Here is a 10,593-nt window from a genome sequence, read left to right on the forward strand (position 1 = left end):
TTTTAATGTCTCTTGTTGCATAGCAGTCTGTATGATGTCAAATAGGGATGTATAACATAGACTGCGTGCCTAATGGATAAGGCGTCTGACTTCAATCAAGATTGATTCGAGTCTTGTTTGTTTAATTTCATATCTCAGCTGATTTGAACATCTTTGCAATTTCCCGAAATAAGGCATTGCTCTTGTTGCTTGGACATTGTTATTCAACTTGTATTATCTTAGACTGCAAGGCCTGAGAATTATTGTGTCTGAATCTGCATCGCAAGATTGAAGGAAAGAGTATCTTTGTACTTGTTAAAAATCACTAGCTTTCCTCATTTGGACAGGTTCACAATTTTGATGTCTATTGTTGCATAGCAAAGTCTGTATGATGTCAAATAGGGTTGTATAACATAGACTACGTGGCCTAATGGATAAGGCGTCTGACTTCGAATCAGAAGATTGAGGGTTCGAGTCCCTTCGTGGTTGTTTAATTTCATAAGCTCAGCTGATTTGAACATCTTTGCAATTTCCCAAAATATAGCATTGGTCTTGTTGCTTGGACATTGTTATTCTACTTTTATTATCAAAGATTGCAAGGCCTGAGAATTATTGTGTCTGAATCTGCATCGCAAGATTGAAGGAAAGAGTATCTTTGTACTTGTTAAAAATCACTAGCTTTCCTCATTCGGACAGGTTCACAACTTTGATGTCTGTTGTTGCATAGCAAAGTCTGTATGATGTCAAATAGGCATGTATCACATAGACTGCGTGGCCTAATGGATAAGGCGTCTGACTTCGTATCTAAAGATTGTGGGTTCGAGTTCCTTCGTGGTTGATGAATTTAATGAGCTCTGCTGATTTGAACATCTTTGCAATTTCCCAAAATATGGCATTGCTCTTGTTGCTTGGACATTGTTATTCAACTTTTATTATCAAATACTGCAAGGCCTGAGAATTATTGTGTCTGAATCTGCATCGCAAGATTGAAGGAAAGAGTATCTTTGTACTTGTTAAAAATCACTAGCTTTCCTCATTCGGGCAGGTTCATACAGCAAAGTCTGAATGATGTCAAATAGGGTCATTTAATTTCATTGGCTCAGCCAATTCGTACATGTTTGCAATTCCCCTAAATAAGGCATTGGTCTTGTTGCTTTGAAAAGCTTGGACATTGTTGTTCAACTTCAATAATCTAAGACTGCAAGGCCTGAGAATTATTGTGTCTGAATCTGCATCGCAAGATTGAAGGAAAGAGTATCTTTGTACTTGTTAAAAATCACTAGCTTTCCTCATTCGGACAGGTTCACAATTTTGATGTCTATTGTTGCATAGCAAAGTCTGTATGATGTCAAATAGGGATGTATCACATAGTCTGCGTGGCCTAATGGATAAGGCGCCTGACTTCAAATCAAAAGATTGAGGGTTCGAGTCCCTTAGTGGTTTTTTAATTTCATAAGCTCAGCTGATTTGAACATCTTTGCAATTTCCCGAAATAAGGCATTGCTCTTGTTGCTTGGACATTGTTATTCAACTTTTATTATCAAAGACTGCAAGGCCTGAGAATTATTGTGTCTGAATCTGCATCGCAAGATCGAAGGAAAGAGTATCTTTGTACTTGTTAAAAATCACTAGCTTTCCTCATTCGGACAGGTTCATACAGCAAAATCTGTATGATGTCAAATAGGGTCGCTTAATTTCATTGGCTCAGCTAATTGGTACATGTTTGCAATTTCCCTAAATAAGGCATTGGTCTTGTTGTTCTGAAAAGCTTGGACATTGTTGTTCAACTTTAATAATCTAAGACTGCAAGGCCTGAGAATTATTGTGTCTGAATCTGCATCGCAAGATTGAAGGAAAGAGTATCTTTGTACTTGTTAAAAATCACTAGCTTTCCTCATTCGGACAGGTTCACAATTTTAATGTCTATTGTTGCATAGCAAAGTCTGTATGATGTCAAATAGGGATGTATAACATAGACTGCGTAGGGCCTAATGGATAAGGCGTTTGACTTCAAATCAGAAGATTGAGGGTTCGAGTCCTTCGTGGTTGTTTAATTTCATAAGCTCAGCTGATTTGAACATCTTTGCAATTTCCCAAAATAAGGCATTGCTCTTGTTGCTTGGACATTGTTATTCAACTTTTATCATCTAAGACGGCAAGGCCTGAGAATTATTGTGTCTGAATCTGCATCGCAATATTGAAGGAAAGAGTATCTTTGTACTTGTTAAAAATCACTAGCTTGCCTCATTCGGACAGGTTCACAACATTGATGTCTGTTGTTGCTAAGCAAAGTCTGTATGATGTCAAATAGGGTCGTTCAATTTCATTAGCTCAGCTAATTCGTACATGTTGGCAATTTCCCTAAATAAGGCATTGGTCTTGTTGTTCTGAAAAGCTTGGACATTGTTGTTCAACTTTAATAATCTAAGACTGCAAGGCCTGAGAATTATTGTGTCTGAATCTGCATCGCAAGATTGAAGGAAAGAGTATCTTTGTACTTGTTAAAAATCACTAGCTTTCCTCATTGGGACAGGTTCACAATTTTGATGTCTATTGTTGCATAGCAAAGTCTGTATGATGTCAAATAGGGTCGTTTAATTTCATTAGCTCAGCTAATTGGTACATGTTTGCAATTTCCCTAAATAAGGCATTGGTCTTGTTGCCTTGACATTGTTCAACTTTAATAATCTAGAAGATTGGACATTGTTGTTCAGTTTAATAATCTAAGACTGCAAGGCCTGAGAATTATTGTGTCTGAATCTGCATCGCAAGATTGAAGGAAAGAGTATCTTTGTACTTGTTAAAAATCACTAGCTTTCCTCATTCGGACAGGTACACAACTTTGATGTCTGTTGTTGCATTGCAAAGTCTGTATGATGTCGAATAGGGATGTATCACATAGACTGCGTGGCCTAATGGATAAGTCGTCTGACTTCGTATCTAAAGATTGTGGGTTCGAGTTCCTTCGTGGTTGATTAATTTCAATGAGCTCTGCTGATTTGAACATCTTTGCAATTTCCCAAAATATGGCATTGCTTTGTTGCTTGGACATTGTTATTCAACTTTTATTATCCTGCAAGGCCTGAAATTATTGTGTCTGAATCTGCATCGCAAGATTGAAGGAAAGAGTATCTTTGTACTTGTTAAAAATCACTAGCTTTCCTCATTCTGAATGATCGCAAGACTTTGGACAATCTTGTTCTTCTGAAAAGCTTGGACAGCAAAGACTCAAGGCCTGAGAATTATTGTGTCTGAATCTGCATCAAGATTGAAGGAAAGAGTATCTTTGTACTTGTTAAAAATCACTTTTCCTCATTCGGACAGGTTCATACAGCAAAGTCTGAATTGTCAAATAGGGTCGTTTAATTTCATTAGCTTAATTGGCATGTTTGCAATTTCCCTAAATAAGGCATTGGTCTTGTTGCTTTGAAAAGCTTGGACATTGTTGTTCAACTTTAATAATCTAAGACTGCAAGGCCTGAGAATTATTGTGTCTGAATCTGCATCGCAAGATTGAAGGAAAGAGTATCTTTGTACTTGTTAAAAATCACTAGCTTTCCTCATTTGGACACGTTCACAATTTTGATGTCCATTGTTGCATAGCAAAGTCTGTATGATGTCAAAATGGGTATGTATAATATAGACTGCGGGGCCTAATGGATAAGGCGTTTGACTTTAAATCAGATGATTGAGGTTTCGAGTCCTTCGTGGTTGTTTAATTTCAATAGCTCAGCTGATTTTAACATCTTTGCATTTCCCAAAATATGGTATTGCTCTTGTTGCTTGGACATTGTTATTCAACTTTTATTATCTAAGACTGCAAGGCCTGAGAATTATTGTGTCTGAATCTGCATCGCAAGATTGAAGGAAAGAGTATCTTTGTACTTGTTAAAAATCACTAGCTTTCCTCATTTGGACAGGTTCACAACTTTGATGTATGTTGTTGCTAAGCAAAGTCTGTATGATGTCAAATAGGGTCCTTTAATTTCATTGGCTCAGCTAATTCGTACATGTTTGCAATTTCCCTAAATAAGGCATTGGTCTTGTTGCTTTGAAAAGCTTGGACATTGTTGTTCAACTTTAATAATCTAAGACTGCAAGGCCTGAGAATTATTGTGTCTGAATCTGCATCGCAAGATTGAAGGAAAGAGTATCTTTGTACTTGTTAAAAATCACTAGCTTTCCTCATTCGGACAGGTTCACAATATGTCAGTTGCAAAAAGTCTGTATGATGTCAAATAGGGTTTTAATTTCATTAGCTCAGCTAATTCGTACATGTTTGCAATTTCCCTAAATAAGGCATTGGTCTTGTTGCTTTGAAAAGCTTGGACATTGTTGTTCAACTTTAATAATCTAAGACTGCAAGGCCTGAGAATTATTGTGTCTGAATCTGCATCGCAAGATTGAAGGAAAGAGTATCTTTGTACTTGTTAAAAATCACGAGCTTTCCTCATTCGTACAGGTTCACAATTTTAATGTCTATTGTTGCATAGCAAAGTCTGTATGATGTCGAATAGGGATGTATAACATAGACTGCGTCCTAATGGATAAGGCGTTTGACTTCGTATCAGAAGATTGAGGGTTCGAGTTCCTTCGTGGTTGTTTAATTTCATTAGCTCAGCTGATTTGAACATCTTTGCAATTTCCCAAAATATGGCATTGCTCTTGTTGCTTGGACATTGTTATTCAACTTTTATTATCTAAGACGGCAAGGCCTGTGAATTATTGTGTCTGAATCTGCATCGCAAGATTGAAGGAAAGAGTATCTTTGTACTTGTTAAAAATCACGAGCTTTCCTCATTCGGACAGGTTCACAACTTTGATGTCTGTTGTTGCATAGCAAAGTCTGTATGATGTCAAATAGATGTCAAATAGGATAAGTCGTTGACAATCAAAGATTGGGGTTCGAGTTCCTTGGTGGTTGTTTAATTTCATAAGCTCAGGATTTGAACATCTTTGCAATTTCCCAAAAAAGGCATTGCTCTTGTTGTTGGACATTGTTATTCAACTTTTATTATCTAAGACTGCAAGGCCTGAGAATTATTGTGTCTGAATCTGCATCGCAAGATTGAAGGAAAGAGTATCTTTGTACTTGTTAAAAATCACTAGCTTTCCTCATTCGGACAGGTTCATACAGCAAAGTCTTATGATGTCAAATAGGGTGTTTAATTTCATTGGCTCAGCTAATTGGTACATGTTTGCAATTTCCCTAAATAAGGCATTGGTCTTGTTGCTTTGAAAAGCTTGGACATTGTTGTTCAACTTTAAATCTAAGACTGCAAGGCCTGAGAATTATTGTGTCTGAATCTGCATCACAAGATTGAAGGAAAGTATCTTTGTACTTGTTAAAAATCACTAGCTTTCCTCATTCGGACAGGTTCATACAGTCTGTATGATGTCAAATATGGGTCATAATTTCATTAGCTCAGCTAATTCTACATGTTTGCAATTTCCCTAAATAAGGCATTGGCCTTGTTGCTTTGAAAAGCTTGGACATTGTTGTTCAACTTTAATAATCTAAGACTGCAAGGCCTGAGAATTATTGTGTCTGAATCTGCATCGCAAGATTGAAGGAAAGAGTATCTTTGTACTTGTTAAAAATCACTAGCTTTCCTCATTCGGACAGGTTCACAATTTTAATGTCTATTGTTGCATAGCAAAGTCTGTATGATGTCAAATAGGGATCTGCGGGTCATAATGGATAAGGGTCCCTTTACTTCGTATCTGAAGATTGTGGGTCAAGTAGCTCATTTGTGTTTGTTTAATTTCATTAGCTCAGCTGATTTGTACATGTTTGCAATTTCCCTAAATAAGGCATTGGTCTTGTTGCTTTGAAAAGCTTGGACATTGTTGTTCAACTTTAATAATCTAAGACTGCAAGGCCTGAGAATTATTGTGTCTGAATCTGCATCGCAAGATTGAAGGAAAGAGTATCTTTGTACTTGTTAAAAATCACTAGCTTTCCTCATTCGGACAGGTTCACAACTTTGATGTCTGTTGTTGCATTGCAAAGTCTGTATGATGTCAAATAGGGTGTATTCATCGACTGCGTCATAATGGATAAGCGTTTGACTTCGTATCTGAAGTTTGTGGGTTCGAGTTCCTTCGTGTTTGTTTAATTTCATTAGCTCAGCTGATTTGAACATCTTTGCAATTTCCCAAAATATGGCATTGTTCTTGTTGCTTGGACATTGTTATTCAACTTTTATTATCTAAGACGGCAAGGCCTGTGAATTATTGTGTCTGAATCTGCATCGCAAGATTGAAGGAAAGAGTATCTTTGTACTTGTTAAAAATCACGAGCTTTCCTCATTCGGACAGGTTCATACAGCAAAGTCTGTATGATGTCAAATAGGGTCGTTTAATTTCATTGGCTCAGCTAATTGGTACATGTTTGCAATTTCCCTAAATAAGGCATTGGTCTTGTTGCTTTGAAAAGCTTGGACATTGTTGTTCAACTTTAATAATCTAAGACTGCAAGGCCTGAGAATTATTGTGTCTGAATCTGCATCACAAGATTGAAGGAAAGAGTATCTTTGTACTTGTTAAAAATCACTAGCTTTCCTCATTCGGACAGGTTCACAACTTTGATGTCTGTTGTTGCATAGCAAAGTCTGTATGATGTCAAATAGGTGTTTAATTTCATTAGCTCAGCTAATTCGTACATGTTTGCAATTTCCCTAAATAAGGCATTGGTCTTGTTGCTTTGAAAAGCTTGGACATTGTTGTTCAACTTTAATAATCTAAGACTGCAAGGCCTGAGAATTATTGTGTCTGAATCTGCATCGCAAGATTGAAGGAAAGAGTATCTTTGTACTTGTTAAAAATCACTTTTAGCTTTCCTCATTCGGCAGGTTCACAATTTTAATGTCTATTGTTGCATAGCAAAGTCTGTATGATGTCAAAATGGGTATGTATAATATAGACTTGTTAAAATGGATAAGGCGTTTGACTTCAAATCAGAAGATTGTGGGTTGAGTGTCCTTGTGGTTTGTTTAATTTCATTAGCTCAGCTGATTTGGTACATCTTTGCAATTTCCCAAAATATGGCATTGCTCTTGTTGCTTGGACATTGTTATTCAACTTTTATCATCTAAGACTGCAAGGCCTGAGAATTATTGTGTCTGAATCTGCATCGCAAGATTGAAGGAAAGAGTATCTTTGTACTTGTTAAAAATCACTAGCTTTCCTCATTCGGACAGGTTCACAACTTTGATGTCGTTGTTGCAGCAAAGTCTGTATGATGTCAAATATGGTCGTTTAATTTCATTAGCTCAGCTAATTCGTACATGTTTGCAATTTCCCTAAATAAGGCATTGGCCTTGTTGCTTTGAAAAGCTTGGACATTGTCGTTAAACATTAATAATCTAAGACTGCAAGGCCTGAGAATTATTGTGTCTGAATCTGCATCGCAAGATTGAAGGAAAGAGTATCTTTGTACTTGTTAAAAATCACGAGCTTTCCTCATTCGTACAGGTTCACAATTTTAATGTCTATTGTTGCATAGCAAAGTCTGTATGATGTCGAATAGGGATGTATTACATAGACTGCGTCGCATAATGGATAAGGCGTTTGACTTCGTATCTGAAGATTGTGGGTTCGAGTTCCTTTGTGTTTGTTTAATTTCATTAGCTCAGCTGATTTGAACATCTTTGCAATTTCCCAAAATATGGCATTGCTCTTTTTGCTTGGACATTGTTATTCAACTTTTATCATCTAAGACGGCAAGGCCTGAGAATTATTGTGTCTGAATCTGCATCGCAATATTGAAGGAAAGAGTATCTTTGTACTTGTTAAAAATCACTAGCTTTCCTCATTCGGGCAGGTTCATCCAGCAAAGTCTGTATGATGTCAATTTCATTAGCTCAGCTAATTCACATTTTGATTTCCCTAAATAAGGCATTGGTCTTGTTGTTGCTTGGACATTGTTGTTCAACTTTAATAATCTAAGACTGCAAGGCCTGATGTCTGAATCTGCATCGGTCGAAGGAAAGAGTATCTTTGTACTTGTTAAAAATCACTAGCTTTCCTCATTCGGACAGGTTCACAATTTTAATGTAAGTTGCATAGCAAAGTCTGTATGATGTCAAATGTGTATAATATAGTTGGCAATTTCATTAGCAGCTAATTGAGTTTGCAGTCTCTTCTGTTTAATTTCAATAGCTCAGCTGAAAAGGCTTGACTTGGACATTGTTGTTCAACTTTAATAATCTAAGACTGCAAGGCCTGAGAATTATTGTGTCTGAATCTGCATCGCAAGATTGAAGGAAAGAGTATCTTTGTACTTGTTAAAAATCACTAGCTTTCCTCATTCGGACAGGTTCACAATTTTAATGTCTATTGTTGCATAGCAAAGTCTGTATAATGTCAAAATGTTATGTATAATATAGACTGCGTGGCCTAATGGATAAGGCGTCTGACTACGAATCAGAAGATTGAGGGTTTGAGTCCCTTCGTGGTTGTTTAATTTCATTAGCTCAGCTGATTTAAACATCTTTGCGATTTCCCAAAATAAGGCATTGGTCTTGTTGCTTGGACATTGTTATTCAACTTTTATTATCGAAGACGGCAAGGCCTGAGAATTATTGTGTCTGAATCTGCATCGCAAGATTGAAGGAAAGAGTATCTTTGTACTTGTTAAAAATCACTAGCTTTCCTCATTCGGGCAGGTTCATCCAGCAAAGTCTGTATGATGTCAAATAGGGTCGTTTAATTTCATTAGCTCAGCTAATTCGTAAATGTTGGCAATTTCCCTAAATAAGGCATTGGTCTTGTTGCTTTGAAAAGCTGGGACATTGTTGTTCAACTTTAATAATCTAAGACTGCAAGGCCTGAGAATTATTGTGTCTGAATCTGCATCGCAAGATTGAAGGAAAGAGTATCTTTGTACTTGGTAAAAATGACTAGCTTTCCTCATTCGGACATGTTCACAATTTTGATGTCTATTGTTGCATAGCAAAGTCTGTATGATGTCAAATAGGGATGTATAACATAGTCTGCGTAGACTAATGGATAAGGCGTCTGACTTCGAATCAGAAGATTGGGTGTTCGAGTCCCTTCGTGGTTGTTTAATGTCATAAGCTCTGTTGATTTGAACATCTTTGCAATTTCCCAAAATAAGGCATTGCTCTTGTTGCTTGGACATTGTTATTCAACTTGTATTATCTTAGACTGCAAGGCCTGAGAATTATTGTGTCTGAATCTGCATCGCAAGATTGAAGGAAAGAGTATCTTTGTACTTGTTAAAAATCACTAGCTTTCCTCATTCGGGCAGGTTCATACAGCAAAGTCTGTATGATGTCAAATAGGGTCGTTTAATTTCATTGGCTCAGCTAATTGGTACATGTTTGCAATTTCCCTAAATAAGGCATTGGTCTTGTTGCTTTGAAAAACTTGGACATTGTTGTTCAACTTTAATAATCTAAGACTGCAAGGCCTGAGAATTATTGTGTCTGAATCTGCATCACAAGATTGAAGGAAAGAGTATCTTTGTACTTGTTAAAAATCACTAGCTTTCCTCATTCGGACAGGTTCAAAACTTTGATGTCTGTTGTTGCATAGCAATGTCTGTATGATGTCAAATATGGTCGTTTAATTTCATTAGCTCAGCTAATTGGTACATGTTTGCAATTTCCCTAAATAAGGCATTGGTCTTGTTGCTTTGAAAAGCTTGGACATTGTTGTTCAACTTTAATAATCTAAGACTGCAAGGCCTGAGAATTATTGTGTCTGAATCTGCATCGCAAGATTGAAGGAAAGAGTATCTTTGTACTTGTTAAAAATCACAAGCTTTCCTCATTCATACAGGTTCACAATTTTAATGTCTATTGTTGCATAGCAAAGTCTGTATAATGTCAAAATGGGTATGTATAATATAGACTGCGTGGCCTAATGGATAAGGCGTTTGACTTTGAATCAGAAGATTGAGGGTTTGAGTCCCTTCGTGATTGTTTAATTTCATTAGCTCAGCTAATTTGAACATGTTTGCAATTTCCCAAAATATGGCATTGCTCTTGTTGCTTGTCTGCCTAATGGATAAGGCATCTGACTTCAAATCAGAAGATTGAGGTTTTTGAATCCCTTTGTGATTGTTTAATTTCATTAGCTCAGCTAACATTGTTGTTCAACTTTAATAATCTAAGACTGCAAGGCCTGAGATTTATTGTGTCTGAATCTGCATCGCAAGATTGAAGGAAAAGAGTATCTTTGTACTTGTTAAAAATCACTAGCTTTCCTCATTCGGACAGGTTCATACAGCAAAGTCTGTATGATGTCAAAGAGGGTCGTTTAATTTCATTAGCTCAGCTAATTCGTACATGTTTGCAATTTCCCTAAATAAGGCATTGGTCTTGTTGCTTTGAAAAGCTTGGACATTGTTGTTCAACTTTAATAATCTAAGACTGCAAGGCCTGAGAATTATTGTGTCTGAATCTGCATCGCAAGATTGAAGGAAAGAGTATCTTTGTACTTGTTAAAAATCACTAGCTTTCCTCATTCGGACAGGTTCACAATTTTGATGTCTATTGTTGCATAGCAAAGTCTGTATGATGTCAAATAGGGATGTATAACATAGACTGCGTGGCCTAATGGATAAGGCGTCTGACTTCGAATCAG

At 36.8% G+C, this 10,593-nt stretch overlaps 2 non-coding genes across 2 annotated transcripts; both read left to right on the forward strand.

Annotated features, from left to right (window-relative positions):
• Window positions 1–395: 395 nt before the first annotated feature.
• On the forward strand, window positions 396–468 carry trnar-ucg (transfer RNA arginine (anticodon UCG)). Its single transcript has one exon. It is a non-coding gene; the product is annotated as a tRNA-Arg (tRNA).
• Window positions 469–8,368: 7,900 nt separating this feature from the next.
• Window positions 8,369–8,441, forward strand: trnar-acg (transfer RNA arginine (anticodon ACG)). Its single transcript has one exon. It is a non-coding gene; the product is annotated as a tRNA-Arg (tRNA).
• The last annotated feature ends 2,152 nt before the right edge of the window (window positions 8,442–10,593 follow it).

Source organism: Oncorhynchus masou, unplaced genomic scaffold (genome assembly GCF_036934945.1).
Source record: "Oncorhynchus masou masou isolate Uvic2021 unplaced genomic scaffold, UVic_Omas_1.1 unplaced_scaffold_1128, whole genome shotgun sequence".
Lineage (NCBI taxonomy): Eukaryota > Metazoa > Chordata > Actinopteri > Salmoniformes > Salmonidae > Oncorhynchus > Oncorhynchus masou.